The 17,240-nt window shown below is 41.0% G+C and overlaps 1 long non-coding RNA gene across 1 annotated transcript in view; it reads right to left on the bottom strand.

Moving 5' to 3' along the window:
• Window positions 1-1,642: 1,642 nt before the first annotated feature.
• The window catches only part of LOC138739140 (uncharacterized), a 143,982-nt gene continuing 128,384 nt past the window's right edge, over window positions 1,643-17,240 (bottom strand). The window contains exon 4 of the long non-coding RNA XR_011342034.1: window positions 1,643-1,757. This is a non-coding gene — a long non-coding RNA (uncharacterized lncRNA). The remainder of the gene's footprint in view (window positions 1,758-17,240) is intronic.

Below are 17,240 nucleotides of genomic sequence, written 5' to 3' on the forward strand. Positions count from 1 at the left end.
TGTCAAACTCTGGCCCGCAGGATATAATTATATTTGGCCCGCAAGATCATTTCAAATATGTATTAGAGATGGCCCGCTGGCCACCGTGCCAGTATAGTGCATGCACAGCTAATACTATAAATCCCAGAATGCATTGGCGTCAGCCCGCTAACTGCCCCCACCTCCTCTGTTTATGCTGCAGGGTCTCACCATGGACTCTGGTTTTGGAGCCTGGTCGGTGTCGGGGGAAGCCAAGGCTGCTTCCCAGCGCCCGGAACTGGAGGCCTCGGGCCTGACCTCACCAGGACTGTTGCCCACTCCCCCTCCCTGCCGCAGGCCAACCCGCGACTTACGGTGACGGGGCCGCTGATCCGCCGAGATGCCGCCCTGCAGTGAGAGCCGATGCCCCCGCACTGTCATTGTCCAACCCGATCGCCCGCAAACCCCGCCCTCCTGCACACAGGCCTGAGTAAGGATTATGAACTTTAATCTCAGGATAAAACGATCTTCCAATAGTTTCATGTCACAGTGATAAATATATTCCTGGTTAAAAATGGTCCTGCACCTGGATACAAGCTCATTAGGCATAAAACTTGAAAAGTGTGTAAATCAAAGGATATCTGTACCAATGGAAAAAGGGCATGGCAAATAACCCTGCTAGAGTTCATGCCCACAATCAGTCACCCATTTGATTGTTTCAGGAATCACGTTATTCTCCCACATTCTCAATTGCCCTCAGATTTTACTATTTGACAGCACACTAGCAACATCTGACAAATCCTCTATAGAGAAATATTATTTATTGAATATTTTATTTCTCATTTGTTAATGCTTCTGGAAAGAGTTTATCCAAAACTATTATTAAACATTTATTTTAATAAGAAAAAGTTTAAGATTACATATGTTGAAAGAAGAGAAAACATGCAGATGTGGTTGAAAATTTTCAATAAATATTTAGTTCGGCCCTCGACTTAGTCCAAGTTTTTAATTTTGGCCCTCCGTGAATTTGAGTTTGACACCCCTGAGCTAAACCAATGATAATAGTTAAAAATCACCCCAAATATTCCAGAACTGTATAAAAAAGATAATATCCACAGTTGCAGTTAATTAAAAAAAAATTCAGAGGTGCAGACAGATCTTATGATCAGAGCAATATTAGGAGCCTCAAGAGCCTGATAAATGTTGGATAAAAACTATTCTTGAACTTTGAGATTTTGAACTTCAAGTGGCTGTACCTTTTGCCTGAAGTGAGAAGAGATTGTGACCAAGGTGATTGGTGATTTCGGTTGCCCTCTTGAAGCAGTGTCTCTCATCAATGTTTTCTATGGTCAGATGGTTAATGCCTGTAATGGGCTGGTTAGGTTTGCCACTTTCTGGAGCATTCTGCATTCAGGATTATGAAGGAATACTCTCTGTTTACTTGAATAAGTGCACCTCTGATAATCTGGACAGCTTCTAAGACAAAGTAGCATATTGTCTGCCATCCTAAATAAATACTGCCTGCTTTATGTACATCTTGTATTAAAGGCAATTCTCAACTTTTCTTTCCTGCCTTTTCATCCATGTCTGTTTATGGCCTGTACTCCTCCCCTGCCCATTCATCTCTCATCCACCACCCCCCCCCCCACCTTTTCATTCAGGTGCTTTTTGCTCATACCTTTATGGAGAGCTCAGGCCTGAAATGTTGGTTAGACATCTTTGCTTCCTGTGGACGACGCAGGGTCTGCTGAGTTTCTCCAGCACTTTCATGAATTTACCACTTGATAATAGGTGTTCACCTGAACATACAACAGGAAAAATTCAATGGAGAAATTGAGGACAAGGCCTTAAATATTAATCTCTTTATAACAGGATTTACAAGTGAAATTCTCCTCGAGAATTTTAAACGGTAAATTATATTGTGAACAAATGGCTGTGACGTTGGTGACACTTCACTTTAATTTCATCTATTACAACATAACTCTCAGCAAATCCAAATGCCTTGATTATACAGAAACACAAACATTCCAGTTTCTGCATTTCCCCATCAAGAAAATTATGCATCGTGTTCAGTGGTACACACTGTGGCCTTGGATTGTCTAACCATAGCTATGTTTTTGTTTTACTGCTTAGCCTCAACTTTCTGCTTCGTATTTGCTGTTGTTGAGAGATATTAAAAATGTAAAAAAAAAACACATTTGTATTTATCTCCCATTTTAATGAACTGCCTTCAGCAAGCAATCATGCATTTCCTCATCAGAAGAAATAGGCAGCCTCGGGTGATTAAACCCATGTCAACGCTGATACATTCCATTCCTTGCTTACCCCCAGAGCTATCATTAATACAAGGTTCTTCCCGTCACATTTCAAAACAGATTTTTGATTTAAAAAGGGGAAATTGTTGATTTCTTTTGCAAGTTTTCCTATGTACAATTCTTGCACTGCATCCAATGCAAGCACATCCTAGAACATCCATGCTTAAATATAGACATGAGATCTTTCAAATATGTGTACATATCCTCTTAAATATACTTAATGATCTGGCTTCCACCAGCCTTGGAGGAAGAGGATTCAGAAATTTGCTGCCCTCTGGTCAAATAATTTTTTAATGCCACAGATTAACTGATGGAGCCCAGAGTTGTATGCATTTACTGAACCACAAGAGACTGCAGATTCTAAAATCCGGAGCAAAAAACAACATGCTTTAGGAAGTCAGCAGGTCAAGCACCATCAATGGGAGAGAATTGTTTTTGTTTTAGGACAGAACCATTCATTCAGGCTTGATTAAAGGTTCAAAAGTATCAATTATTTTTTTTTTCTCTTGCACTGATGAAATTTGGCTTATTGAGTTCCTCCAGCAATTGTTTTTCACTATGCAAGTGAACAGTTACTCATGGTGAGGTCTTGTCAATGTAAAGATTCATCAAAACCTCTCTAATCTCACTGGCCGACTAATATTCAATGATGATGTAACTGCTGATAGCAGTAGAAAAATGAATTCTGAGAAGTACAGGAACAAGTTTGAGAAAATGCCTCCAACTCATTGGATGGCACTTCATCCTACAGCAAGAGAAGGATCCCAAAGATACTGCTAAAGCAACAAAGGAATTTTTTAAGAGTTAAAAACTGGAAAATTCTTTTATGGCCAAGTCAGTCACCTGATCTAAATCAAATCAAGACTGCCTTCCAAATGCTGAAGAGAAAATTTAAGGGGGAAACCCTTGAAACAAGCTGGAGCTGATCATGTCTGCAGTAGAGGCCTGGCAGAGCATCACCAGAGAAGATACTCAGCACCTAGTGACGTTTATGAAACACAGACTTCATGCAAGGGATATGCAACAAAATACTAAACATGACTACTTGAATATACATACCAGTGTCATGTCCCAAATATTAGGGTTTTGTGGCAAGGTGGAACACACAGACACCAATGTGGCTGGAGCAAGAAAGATTTAATTTTTAAACATGGCACCACTTTTAAGTCACTTCCTGTCCCAAATTTCTTAGCTGGAAGTGATGTCATTATATCAGCCTTTCTGGCCATTGAAGAAAGAGACCTGGTGCCATCTTGAGCACAGCTCCACCCTAACCCTGTGTCTGACATTTTGACTGGTGGTGTGCACGATCACGGTACTGGTGCCATTACACGTTGCCGGTGCCGCTACAGTGTCCTGAAATGAGGGGACTATATATAAAAAGTGCTGTAATTTCTACATTTTCAAACCAATATGTATACAAATAAACTTGAATAAAATCTGGTACGTGCAAATTAATCATATGTGAATTGTTTGATTACAAATTTAAAACTGTGGCGCCCAGGGGAAAATAAAGAAAAAAAAGTGTCTGTCCCAAATATTATGGAGGGCACTGTATATATGAGGACCCATAGATATCTACATTATCCAACAGATGAAGAAGGAAATGACATAGTGAGCCTAACGAGGATACATATTGCTGACCCACCATAATGTTTCTAGTGAGAGTATTCTGGCACTGCTGCAATAATGGAAGCTCAAACATTACAGAGAATGAACAACATATAACAGTACAGCACAGGAACGAGATAGACAACAGACTCGCCAAGGCAAATAGCGCCTTTGGAAGACTACACAAAAGAGTCTGGAAAAACAACCAACTGAAAAACCTCACAAAGATTAGCGTATACAGAGCCGTTGTCATACTCACACTCCTGTTCGGCTCCGAATCATGGGTCCTCTACCAGCATCATCTACGGCTCCTAGAATGCTTCCACCAGCGTTGTCTCCGCTCCATCCTCAACATTCATTGGAGCGATTTCATCCTTAATATCAAAGTACTCGAGATGGCAGAGGCCGACAGCATCGAATCCACGCTGCTGAAGATCCAACTGCGCTGGGCAGGTCACATCTCCAGAATGGAGGTCCATCGCCTTCCCAAGATCGTGTTATATGGCGAGCTCTCCACTGGCCACCGTGACAGAGGTGCACCAAAGAAGAGGTACAAGGACTGCCTAAAGCAATCTCTTGGTGCCTGCCACATTGACCACCACCAGTGGGCTGATATCGCCTCAAAACGTGCATCTTAGCGCCTCACAGTTCGGCAGGCAGCAACCTCTTTTGAAGAAGACCGCAGAGCCCACCTCACTGACAAAAGACAAAGGAGGAAAAACCCAACACCCAACCCCAACCCACCAATTTTGCCCTGCAACCGCTGCAACCATGTCTGCCTGTCCCGCATCGGACTTGTCAGCCACAAACGAGCCTGCAGCTGACATGGACATTACCCCTCCATAAACCTTCGTCTGCAAAGCCAAGCCAAAGAAGAGACAGGAACAAGCTCTTTGGCCATATGTCTCTGTCAAACATGATACCTAAATCAAACAAAATTTGAGCTGCTTACACCTGATAGATACTGCTTCATATTCATGTGTGTATCAGCAAGCCCTTTAACTCACACTCTACACCTGCTGGCAGCCAGTTCCAAGTACCTACTACTCTCCATTTAAAATATCTTCCCCACCACACATCACCCTTAAACTTTCTCCCCCTCATCTTAAACACATGTCCTCTGATGGGTGACACTTTTGTGCTGGAGAAAAGATTCAGACTGTCCACTTATTAATGCCTCTAATTATTTCATATACCTGCATTCCTGAGAACAACCCAATCTCTCCCCATAATACTCATAAACAAGGCAGCATCCTGGTAAACCGCTTCTGTACCCTTCCTAAAACTTTCACATCCAGAATTGCGCACAGTATTCCAGGTCTAGCCTAGCCAAAGTTTTATATACCTGCAACACGACCTCATTACTTTTATACTCAACACCCCACCATACACATTTACCACCTTATTTTCTTGCATGGCCAATTTCAGTGAGCTATGAACTTGGACCTCCAGATCCTTCTGAATATCAGTGCTTTTAAGAGACCTACTATTAACTGCATACATTCCCTTTATATTTAATCTCCCAAAGTGCTGCTCCTCACACTTGACTGGATTGAACTCCATCTGGCCCTTTCTCTGACTATATCTGCCACTGATCTGACTACTATTGTATTCTTTGATAGCACTCTGCATTATCCACAATTCCACCAACCTTTGAATCACATGCAAACTTGCTAACCCAGCTCCTTACTTTTTCACCTAATTCACTTATAGAAATCACAAACAGAGGTCCCAACACTGATTCCTGTGGAACATCACTGGTCACAGGTCTCCAGCCCAAATAACAGCTTTCCACCACTACCTTTTGACTTTGGCCAGCCAATTTTGTATTCAGCTCACCATGGATCTCATGCATCTGCACTTTCTGAGTCTTCTTACCACGAAGTACCTTGTGAAACACCTTACTAAATTCCATGCGCACAACATCCACTTCCATACCCTCATCAATCTTCTTTGTCACCTCTTCTGCTTTTGAACTTAACTAAACTCTCCTGGTCATGCTGTAATCCTAGCTGGAGCACTTCTAAGAAAATGAAGCATTGGTTAAGAAACATTTAAGCTCAGCAATTAGCACAAATCTGCTCAGAGTTAGCAACTTTAAAGAAAGATTAAAGGTAAAGGATCCATTATTGTCATGTAATACTATATTTAGAATGTAACATATATGAAATTCTTTAACTTATCTTCCATAAGGCAAACAGAGAGCCGCCATTTTGTGCATGCACCTCACAGAAGCCTACAGCACCTGATGTTCCAAGGTGGTCTCCCCTCTAAGTACTGACCAGGCCTGAGCCTGCTTAGCTTCCAAGTTCAGACAATCTCAAGCATATTAAGGCTATTAGGTGCCCGATTGAGCCAAATGAAGCTGCCTCTAAATAAATCCCTAAACAAATATGAAAAGTAATTCAGCAAATGTATAAATAGATCAGATACTGGGTCTTCATTAGTTAAGACATGATTCCTTGTGCAGGGGACATATTTTGTGATTATATATGAATCAGTTATAGGATACATGGGAAATGAACATTCTGCAACAATGGACATTACCACTTGCTGCTTTGAGTATTACAGAGATTGAAAAGCAAGGTCTAATTTTTCCAAAAGGAGCAAGTGTATGATGTATTTAATTCACAATTGTGGGCTAGAAGCTAAATGGAGAAGTTATGATTGAATGCTATATGGAGCTCATGTGCTCATATGTTGCTGGACTATTGGAATGTTGTTACCGAAAGGTACTTGGTCAATGAAAGAGAATGAAAATTGTAAAAATGATTGATATCTTGAACGTCACTAGATTATGTTTGACAGTCAGATTTGTGGAAAAGATTTCACAGGGTTTTATCCTCCTGGATTTCTTGTTATTGTGGATTGTTTTTCTCAGGGGATTAAAAAAATTGAATAAATCTGATAATGGGGAGATTTGTACATGGTTCATTGGGGAAAAAAAAACACAGCCAAATGGACAAAATATTTTAATGAGCTGTAAAACCCATGAAGTTTTTATTGTTTGTGCACTGGTCATGCTTTGCCTTGTAATCTGCTTGATAGCAAAAGATTACAGGGAATCATCTCAAAAGAAGGATTGAGGCTTTAGAACTACCACACATTACAAGTACTAAGGCCCATCCCCCTCAAATTATTTGCTTATAAACATTATAATTCTGTGACTGAGATGCATTTCATTAAATGCATCGCTTCATGGACAATTGGCTTTAGCTCAACTCTGATTCTACCTCTGTTAATAAAAAGGTTTAATACCTAGAATTATTATTGCATTGTACTTTAAATCCATGTTCAGAACTGTACCATTGAAAATGATAACTAAATCCACTGTTTTATTGAATAGGAGCTCATGTAGTGGATACTTAAATGAATGATTAGGGGAATCGTTGCTCTGACTGCAATATTTAGTTTTGAGTGATGGAATAGCTATTTTGCATGAAACCTACTTTTGGGATGATTACTTCAAAATCACATTTACAGAGTTAATTAATCACATGTAATCTGTTAGCACATGTGCAGCAAATCAATTAATAAATCTTCAATTAGATTAATAATTAAGGGTGAATCAAGCTGAAAGTAGCCAGTGACTAATATAGCACATTGCACAATAATGCAGTCCCAGCCTTCTCCTTTCCAGCTCTGCTGCTGGTGGCGCATGGACCCAGCAAACTGCCTTTTACCATTCATGTAAGGACCTGATTATTAGTTTTTTCAAATCTTGATGTATGATAACCTCAGGGTACTCAAAGGATATGGAACAGAATGTAGCTCTTTAATGGGTTGTTAGCTGCACCTGAAGCTAAATTTCAGATTTCCCTTCTGTTACTTTACCATCAGCAGATGACTAATCCTTTCCTTGAAAATTGAATTGTTTGACTTCCTGGATCGGATGAAAATAGTCCCTGGTTGGTGAATCCATAAAGAAAGGAAAGATACCTCAGGGTCTGTGTTGTATCATCGGCCTAACTCTATTGTTCTCAGTAAAGACTTCTTCACAGGCTTCTGTGATTATTGAAGCAGCATCAACAATGTGTCATTCTCTGTGCAACTTCAGCACCTATCTTCCATACAGCCAGATAAAGGATTGCAGTAATCGAATTGCCATCTTATAAGATGTATTTAGAGGAAATTAACATGTCTACAAATCAATTGATAATGTCCTCATCTTCTAGAAATCCTGGTATAAAATATTTTTTTATGACACTGAATATGTTGAGCAGCCTTCATTGCCTCAAATAATATTTCATTTAGATGTGTACTGAAATCATCAGGGTGTGTCTGAAAGAAACACTGAGATAAAAATCATTGAGTGATCCTATGCAGGAAGAGACCTTCATCCTGATCTGATTCTAAGAAACAGGTTTCCAATTTATTTTATTTAACTATTCTTTCTTCATACCGTTGCACTTTCCTCCCTTGGGAAAGTTGCTAATAAATCTGCTCCAAGTAATGCATTTCAAGTAATGCATTCCTAATCATGAAAAGACTCACAATGTTTACTTGCATAAACAATTCTGCTTGTCTGCCCTCTGAATGTTCTGCAATTTATATTAAATATTTGTGTTTTTATATATGCTTCTGTTGATGGAAACAGTTCCTCCTTGTGTATTGAGTCCACGCTGCTGAAGATCCAGCTGCGCTGGATGGGTCACGTCTCCAGAATGGAGGACCATCGCCTTCCCAAGATCGTATTATATGGCGAGCTCTCCACTGGCCACCGTGACAGAGGTGCACCAAAGAAAAGGTACAAGGACTGCCTAAAGAAATCTCTTGGTGCCTGCCACATTGACCACCGCCAGTGGGCTGATAACGCCTCAAACCGTGCATCTTGGCGCCTCACAGTTTGGCGGGCAGCAGCCTCCTTTGAAGAAGACCGCAGAGCCCACCTCACTGACAAAAGGCAAAGGAGGAAAAACCCAACACCCAACCCCAACCAACCAATTTTCCCTTGCAACCGCTGCAATCGTGTCTGCCTGTCCCGCATCGGACTGGTCAGCCACAAACGAGCCTGCAGCTGACGTGGACTTTTTACCCCCTCCATAAATCTTCGTCCGCGAAGCCAAGCCAAAGAAAAAGAAGATTGTAATAAATCCCTAGAAATCCCAGAATTTCAATCAGATGCAGTAACAAATGAAGGCGATTCAGCTCTTTGAGCTTGCTGCTTCCCCTCATCTTCTCATTGCTTGCACTATCTCCAAATTCCTTGATTCCCAACTCTCCTAATCATTATTTTGAATTAATTCAACAACTGAGCACTCACAGCCCTCAGGAGTAGCAAATTCCAATGATTTGCCACTTTCAGAATGAAGAAATTTCTAAGTATCTCCCCCACTCCCGATTCTGAGACTGTGATGCCTTGTAACTGCTCATAATATAGCAATATACCATTTGTTTTAAGTGATTGTGGTATTAGTGACTAGTGCACAAGGATGCGTTAGTCCCTTTGACCAGCAACACTGGCCAAAATTCCACCTGTTTAAAAAGTTCCATGCTTTTCTGTTTTGTGTACAAAGTGGATAATCTCATATTTTAGTCCATCTGCCGCATTCTCACCTTTCACTATCTATTTTGCCTTGGAGCCTCTTTGCCTTCACCTCTGGCCTTGCAATGGTAATAAATATTATAGGACTTGATCTCAGCATATGTAGGCCAGGGTAGGATCCTTGTGATTTGCAATTGGTCACCATTGCCAACACGAAGAAGACCTCTTCATTTTGCTTTTGTTCACTTTTGCTTTGATTATCATTCTCTCAACAAGAAACGTAACTTATCTGTCCTGCCTCCTTCATGTAAGATATCTTTTTTTTTTGCATTGCTCTAATACATCATTTAATGTTGAGAATATGTTTCCAGGAAAGAGATTGTGAGTGGAATTAGTGCAACAAGATCTTATTGTAGTATTAGGCACTGAATAAGATACGTTACTCCAATTTGTTTCAATTAGTTCATTCACAGTAAAGTGTTCAGTGAAAAGATTGCCATTCTCCTGCTGTTGGAGTGCTAATGGAGAGCAAAAGGTCACATCAGATTTTTGACTCAGCAGTAGTTGACATTAGCTCAGGGAGTATGTCCTTTTGCATGTTCCTGCATCAGAATAAAGAACACTAAAGCGAATGGTAACACTTGTTACCCATGAAGTTAGCAGGGTCATTTGAACTAAATTTTTAAACTTAGGAATTAGATTGTGTGTCACTGATATTGTGGAGATTGATTGCACAAAATAGATTTGTAGGTTGCATTTATGAATACTTCAAGGTGAAGCATTGATCATGAGATTAGGCCATGAATTTCTGTGCACAATCTACATTGGTGTATGAGTTTGCCACTTTCCCCTGCATTTAGCTGCTCTTAAATGAGTGCTTAAGGGTGCTGCTGGCAAAACAACGTACATGTTTGGCCACTCAGGATTGGTTTGGGTCTTCAGTGAAATGCATGAGAATAAATTTGTTCAGTGAATGTCTTGTTTCCGAGAAGGACAAGTAAAACATTCCTCCAGGCATTTACGGTAGCCAGCACAGCCCGGATCCCAAGCAACACTATTACCAAGCACGAGTGTGCATTCCAAACAATGCATCCAATGCTGACACAATGGAAGCTTTGAAAATCCATGGATAATAAACGTCAATGTCATTGGTCTTTCTGAGATAAGATTTTAATTGCCCATATCTGTCCAGGCCTTGCAATGCATGGCAAGTGATTGCACGCATAATTTTGTCAACACCAGCTCATCCAGAGAGTGAGTGACAATAAAATGTGTAAGCTGAAGGCCAAAAAGCAGGATCTAAGGGGAAGCAGGAGCAAGAGAAGTAGTAAGAAGGGGATGTCCCTACTCAACACTTTTCTTCTTTCTTTGGCTTGGCTTCGCGGATGAAGATTTATGGAGGGATATGTCCACGTCTGCTGCAGGCTCATTGGTGACTGACAAGTCCGATGCGGGACTGGCAGGCACGGTTGCAGCAGTTGCAAGGGAAAATTGGTTGGTTGGGGTTGGGTGTTGGGTTTTTCCTCCTTTGTCTTTTGTCAGTGAGGTGGGCTCTGCGGTCTTCTTCAAAGGAGGTTACTGCCTGCCAAACTGTGAGGTGCCAAGATGCACGGTTGAAGGTGATATCAGCCGACTGGTGGTGGTCAATGTGGCAGGCACCAAGAGATTTCTTTAAGCAGTCCTTGTACCTCTTCTTTGGTGCACCTCTGTCTCGGTGGCAAGTGGAGAGCTCACCATAGAACACGATCTTGGGAAGGTGATGGTCCTCCATTCTGGAGATGTGACCCACCCAGCGCAGTGGGTCTTCAGCAGCATGGATTCGATGCTTGCAGACTCTGCCAGCTTGAGTACTTCGATGTTGGTGATGAAGTCATTCCAATGAATGTTGAGGATGGAGTGGAGACAGCGCTGAATGAAGCGTTCTAGGAGCCGTAGGTGATGCGATACCGCTTTAGTTGCCCATTCAGAGCCAGCTCTCCAGCGCATGACGTCCTGTTTTGCAGAAACTGCCAAAATGTTTGGCCTGGAAGTCAGCCTGAAGAAAACTGAGGTCCTCCATCAGCCAGCTCCCCACCATGACCACCAGCCCCCCACATCTCCATCGGGCACACTGAACTCAAAACGGTCAACCAGTTTACCTACCTCGGCTGCACCATTTCATCTGATGCAAGGATCGACAAAGAGATAGACAACAGACTCACCAAGGCAAATAGCACCTTTGGAAGACTACACAAAAGAGTCCAGAAAAACAACCACCTGAAGAAACACACAAAGATCAGCGTGTACAGAGCCGTCGTCATACCCACGCTCCTGTTCGGCTCCGAATCATGGGTCCTCTACCAGCATCACCTACGGCTCTTAGAACTCAACACTAAAGCCTTACATTTTAGCTGAGCTGAGGAGGGATGGTTTGGTTGAATCAACTTCAGGTGACTCCATGATATAGAAAGGCTTCCTACTGTAGAGCTAGCAATATTTTCATCCCCAAAGTACTCCATCATTACTGTCAACCAACCGAGGTAATAGAAGCTCAAGTAATGCATAAAACATCTGCACATATTTGGAGGTTCACAGACTGATCATCAACACATCAACAGATGAATGCTAACTCCAATCACTTACATTTCCAGCAATGACATATTTGCTTGTGACTCCTGGTTTCATTAAAAAAAACTCAAAACCCTTTCTAATCTGCATTGCTTGATGAGGATTTGTACTCTTCAAGTGGTGTGCAGATAAGTTGATATTGCTCCTGAGGAGATAAAATGTTATTGTGCTTTGGTCAATTGTGCAGCATGTCTTATTTTTACTCTAACTGGTTGCTGTTGTGGCCTTTATAATGGTTGTCCTAGCAGCCAACCTGGTGTCCCTCTGGGACATTGTCCAGAATATGCATGTGCTTTGAATGAATGTAGGAGCTGTCTTCTCTCCTTCAGATTCCCTCTCCTCCTCGACAGCCAGAGAGTGTGGTTGTTATAAGAGTTGAGTCCTCATGGCTGACACCTTCCATTGCTATTGTGTAGTGAAGTATTGTGTGATGTATGAAATTAGTGAAATCAACTTGGTGAATTTTTGCAGTTTCACTTTAACTCTTGTCTTTTGATCCACACTATCTTTTCAAGTTTCCTGATTGTTAACGTGGTACCAGATTTAGCATTAGTGTTAAGTTTGATGTTGTTTTAACACAAAAGGAAATGGATGCAGTTGAATTTCTGCATAATAAACATTTAATTTTTGTACCGAAAAGAAAAAAGGTGTTGTTGGAGCTATTGTAAAGGCAGTACTACCACTAGTATGGATCTGGGAGAGTGGAGATACTGTGCTGCACCGTAAGGTTTAACCTCCCAGTCGTAATGCCAACAGCTCTGTACGTGTTAAACAGCCTGTTAGAAGGGCCAATGGTATTTTAAACTAAAATCCTGCAACTATGGGGATGGGGTCTGTGCCCAAGATGGCAGTGCCTATGCTCAGCAGAGGCCTTGAGGATGGCAGACTTCAGGGAGCAGCGGACAGGTGTAGGCGACCAGAAATGAGGAGAACACCCACTTTGAAATGGAGAAACAAAGGAGATGACTCTGAAGGACAGTGACTACAGTGTGAGAACCAGCGGGAGGCTCAACAGATGAGGGACCCACACAGGATGTGGGCAACTGGCAGCCAGGGGACCCACACAGACTGCATGCTGCAAGAGGTTGACTCATGGGAACCAGGTATCGGAACTGGGATTCAAGAGGGTTATGAGGGCAAGGGATCCCAAAGGTTTTTGGGTGCTGGAATCCTCTTCATAGTGTCAGTTTTAGATCTGGAGCTTGGGTTGCAGATGGATGAAACAGGAGACTGTGCAGCTACAGAGGCTGCAGGAGCACTGAAGGTAAATCTACAGACACTCAGTGACTCTGAAGGGACTCTCTTTTGCTTCTCTTTGCCTCGTACTGTAAAGGCGTTCATGTAATACAACCTTTATTATACTATTACATGACAAAGAAATCCCAATAATTTTTCACCTTCTTTGTATCAAAAATATATTCACATATTTCTACCTTTCCTTGGGGAAAAGACATGACCAAAAAAAAATTACATCTGACTTAAACAGTTGATATCTTTATTTTAAAGCAGTACCAGTAACCCCTTATTCTCGATTCGCCCACATGTTGAAAAGTTGTCTTCAAATTCATCTTGTCAAAATCTTTCAGATGTTTAATCAAGTCAAATGTCAATCTGCTGAACAAAGTCTAAACCTGTCCTGCCTTTCCTCATAGAACAACATGTCCATTCCAAGTATAGATTTAATCATTCTGAACTATTTCCAATGCATTCACATCCTTTTATGGTAAGGTGACCAGGAGATCGATACTCTACATTGTACTCCAGATATGTTCTTTACAAAGTCAAGTAATTGAAGCATAAACTCTCAGCTTTGTCATTCCACTATCAACTAAAGTACAATAATTTATGTGGTTGTTCTTTTCCAATCAGGATTAGTATTAACATTGCTGCATTTGGGAGCAACAAAAAAAGTAGACAAATTGCAAAGATCCCTCCACCAACAATAGCTGACAGCATAGGAAACTGTTCAGTCTAAACCTCTGTGCTGGACTTCTGCCAAAGAACACCAAATAAACTCCACTGGCCTGCTCTCTCCCCATCATCATCTTCATTTTCTTATGCAATAATGGCCTCTACCTCACAACTTCTTGTGATAACACAATTCAATATATTAAAAAAAAAATTCTTCTTCATCTTTTCATTGCTGTTGCATTGCAATAATTTTATATAGAAGATTGCTGGCCACTCATTCCTAAAATAAAGGAAATATTTGTTCCCTTTTCAGTGTCTTTAAACTCTTCATATTAATAAAGAACCTCTCTATTGATCTTTGCGGTAATGATCCTGCTCCAGGATAAATTGTCCCAGTAGTCTTGTGACTCTGGTTTCTTACCTTGGATTTATCCTAGTCAACTTAAATTGCACAAACCTTCAATGACTGTCAGATAGTAGAAAACATCACTGTTGCTAAAGCAAATGATCATTCATCATCACTTCTTTGTTGTTGCACCCTACAGTTTGATTCATAAAACACAAAGCTTTTTTCTATGTGGTTTTTATGGAGTATTTTATATCATTATGCTTTCTTGTGCTCCAAGCATGAACTTTTTGCAGCATCAGGTCTATGACTTCTTGAAATAAGAGTCCTTCTCTGTTTTTTTTTAAACCTGAGATTATGCTTTCTTTGGCTAAGAAAATGTCAGTAGTATAATTACTTAGATCAACTCCAAGGGCAGCAGAAGGTCAGTCCTTCTGTAAGGTGAGCAACTCGCACTAATGCAAACAATTATTTCCTATCTGTTAATCAACTATTTTTTTTTCAGGCCTCTATACTCTCTTTTAAAAAGCAAGCTGTTAATAAGATCCTTACTAAATATCAACATGCATATTACATAACAGTAGTATTGTAGCTAATGCTACTGCTTCTAATTTCCAACAACCCAGCTTCAGTCCTGAACTCTGAGCTATATCTGTGGAATGTACATGTTATCTTGGTGACTCCATGGGTTTCTTCCAGTTGCTAAAGTTTCCTTCCACATCCTAAGGATGCGCTGGTAGATTAATTGTCCATTGTAAATCACCCCTAAAGCAGGTGGGTGGCAGATGAGAGAATATGGATTACAAGAAAATAAATTTGGGATTAGAAATGATAGAAGACAACAAACTTGATGAGTCAAATGTGTAAAATGTTAAAATATGAACAAAAATTGCATCTGGCATCATTTAGATTATTTCAATATTCTCTTCTCTTTCTCTCTTTGGCTTGGCTTCGCGGACGAAGATTTATGGAGGGGTAAATGTCCACGTCAGCTGCAGGCTCGTTTGTGGCTGACAAGTCCGATGCGGGACAGGCAGAACTGGTTGCAGGGGAAAATTGGTTGGTTGGGGTTGGGTTTTTCTTCCTTTGTCTTTTGTCAGTGAGGTGGGCTCTGTGGTCTTCTTCAAAGGAGGTTGCTGCCCGCCGAACTGTGAGGCGCCAAGATGCACGGTTGGAGGTGAGATCAGCCCACTGACAGTGGTCAATGTGGCAGGCACCAAGAGATTTCTTTAGGCAGTCCTTGTACCTCTTCTTTGGTGCACCTCTGTCTCGGTGGCCAGTGGAGAGCTCGCCATATAACACGATCTTTGGGAATATTAACCACTTCTTAAAGATATGAATTTGACGGATTCAATATTTGTGGCTGTTTTTGGTTACTAATATTCAGAAATTTGTACACAAAATCCTAATTCTTAGGACAAAATAATGATCTCCTTTGGACAAAAAAAAAGCAGAAACCTGCAAATCTGAAGTAACCACAAAAAGTGCAGGAAATACTCAACAGGGCAGTGAGCTTGTGGAGAGTGAACAGTCAGGTCAATGATCTGTCATTGTCATGGGAACAAATTAGAATTTTCTTGGGAAAGATCACGATCCTAAAAATGCATCTGTCTTTCAGAACAGAGGTATCCTGGTTTGCTGAAGATTTTCAGCAGTTCGGTTGTTATTTTAAGATGTTGATCATGAAATGATTTCAAAGTGTAGCATTAATTGCTAGCACCTATTTTGAAGCATGCCTCTAAAAGATCTGTGTGTTAGTAGGTTCATTGGGTGTCATTGGGCAGCATGGATTGCAATGGCTGGAAAAGGCTTCTACTGTGTGGTACCTTCATTTTTGTTCTCATAAAATTGCAGTTGACAACAATGTATGTGTACAAGTGTACACTGAATGCATGCAAAGTTAAAAGTTGGTGAGACTTTGCTCAACAATATTTGGTAGGTTAACTAAACCATGCTGTATCCATCTATTGAAAGTGTTCCACACACAAGGGAAGCTGAAACATACAAGTCCCTACCACACCATTGTGATAGTACAAATCTATCACCAATGTATATAGTGTATATAGTTACAGTATCTAGACTGTGCTTACAGCGATTGGCTGAGACCTAAGCCACGCCTACTGTCCGGGCCTTAAAGGGTTGTGTCCCTAGCCAGGTCGGATCATTCCGGACTGGTCGGCCACCTGTGAAGAGCTCCTGTCTTTTGCTAATAAAAGCCTTGGTTTGGATCAACAAGTCTTTGGTTTTTTCGACGAGCTCTACAACCATTTGTGTGAAATGAATAACTTTATTGACTTGATTATTCCAAGTCTTTACATGCTGCACTCATAGATTAAGACATTGTTTTGATTATTCAGCAAGGGGGCTGTAGTATTTGATGTTATTCTTATTTTATTTTCATATTCAATATGAAATAAAAGGATGATGATCGGCCCATTGAGCCTCTGCCAGCTGTTGGAACCCTGTCTCGACACACAACACTTAAAAGCCTAATAGCAGAAACCTAATAGCCTGAATGCACACGAGATTGTCTGATCTGATCTCAGAAGCTAACAGGCTCAGCTCTGGTCAGTACATGGAGAGGAGACCACTTAGGAACATAGGCTGCTGTAGGTTTCTGTGAGGCGTGCTAGACAAAGTGGTGACTCTCTGTCTGCCTTATGGTGGACAAAAGTTAAAGAATTTCATATACGTTACATTCAAAATGTAGTATTATGTGACAATAATGGAATTTTTACCATTTCACCATCAATGTATTTGGAGTACTTAACGACAGCAAATTAATCGTCAATCAGCACATCTTTTGGATGAGAGAGGGAAGCCAATAACCCAGGGCATCCACATAACCCTACACCAATTGCACTGAAATGAAGTCATGTTACCAGAGTTGCAAGACAGGTGCTCTATTTGTATCATCTCTGTATACTTCGACAACTGAGAAGTGGACAGATCTTTAAGGTGATATCAGGTGTGATCTGTAGCCAGTTACCATGGATAGTTTTGTGGC

This window comes from Narcine bancroftii, chromosome 7 (genome assembly GCF_036971445.1).
Source record: "Narcine bancroftii isolate sNarBan1 chromosome 7, sNarBan1.hap1, whole genome shotgun sequence".
Taxonomy (NCBI): Eukaryota; Metazoa; Chordata; class Chondrichthyes; order Torpediniformes; family Narcinidae; genus Narcine; species Narcine bancroftii.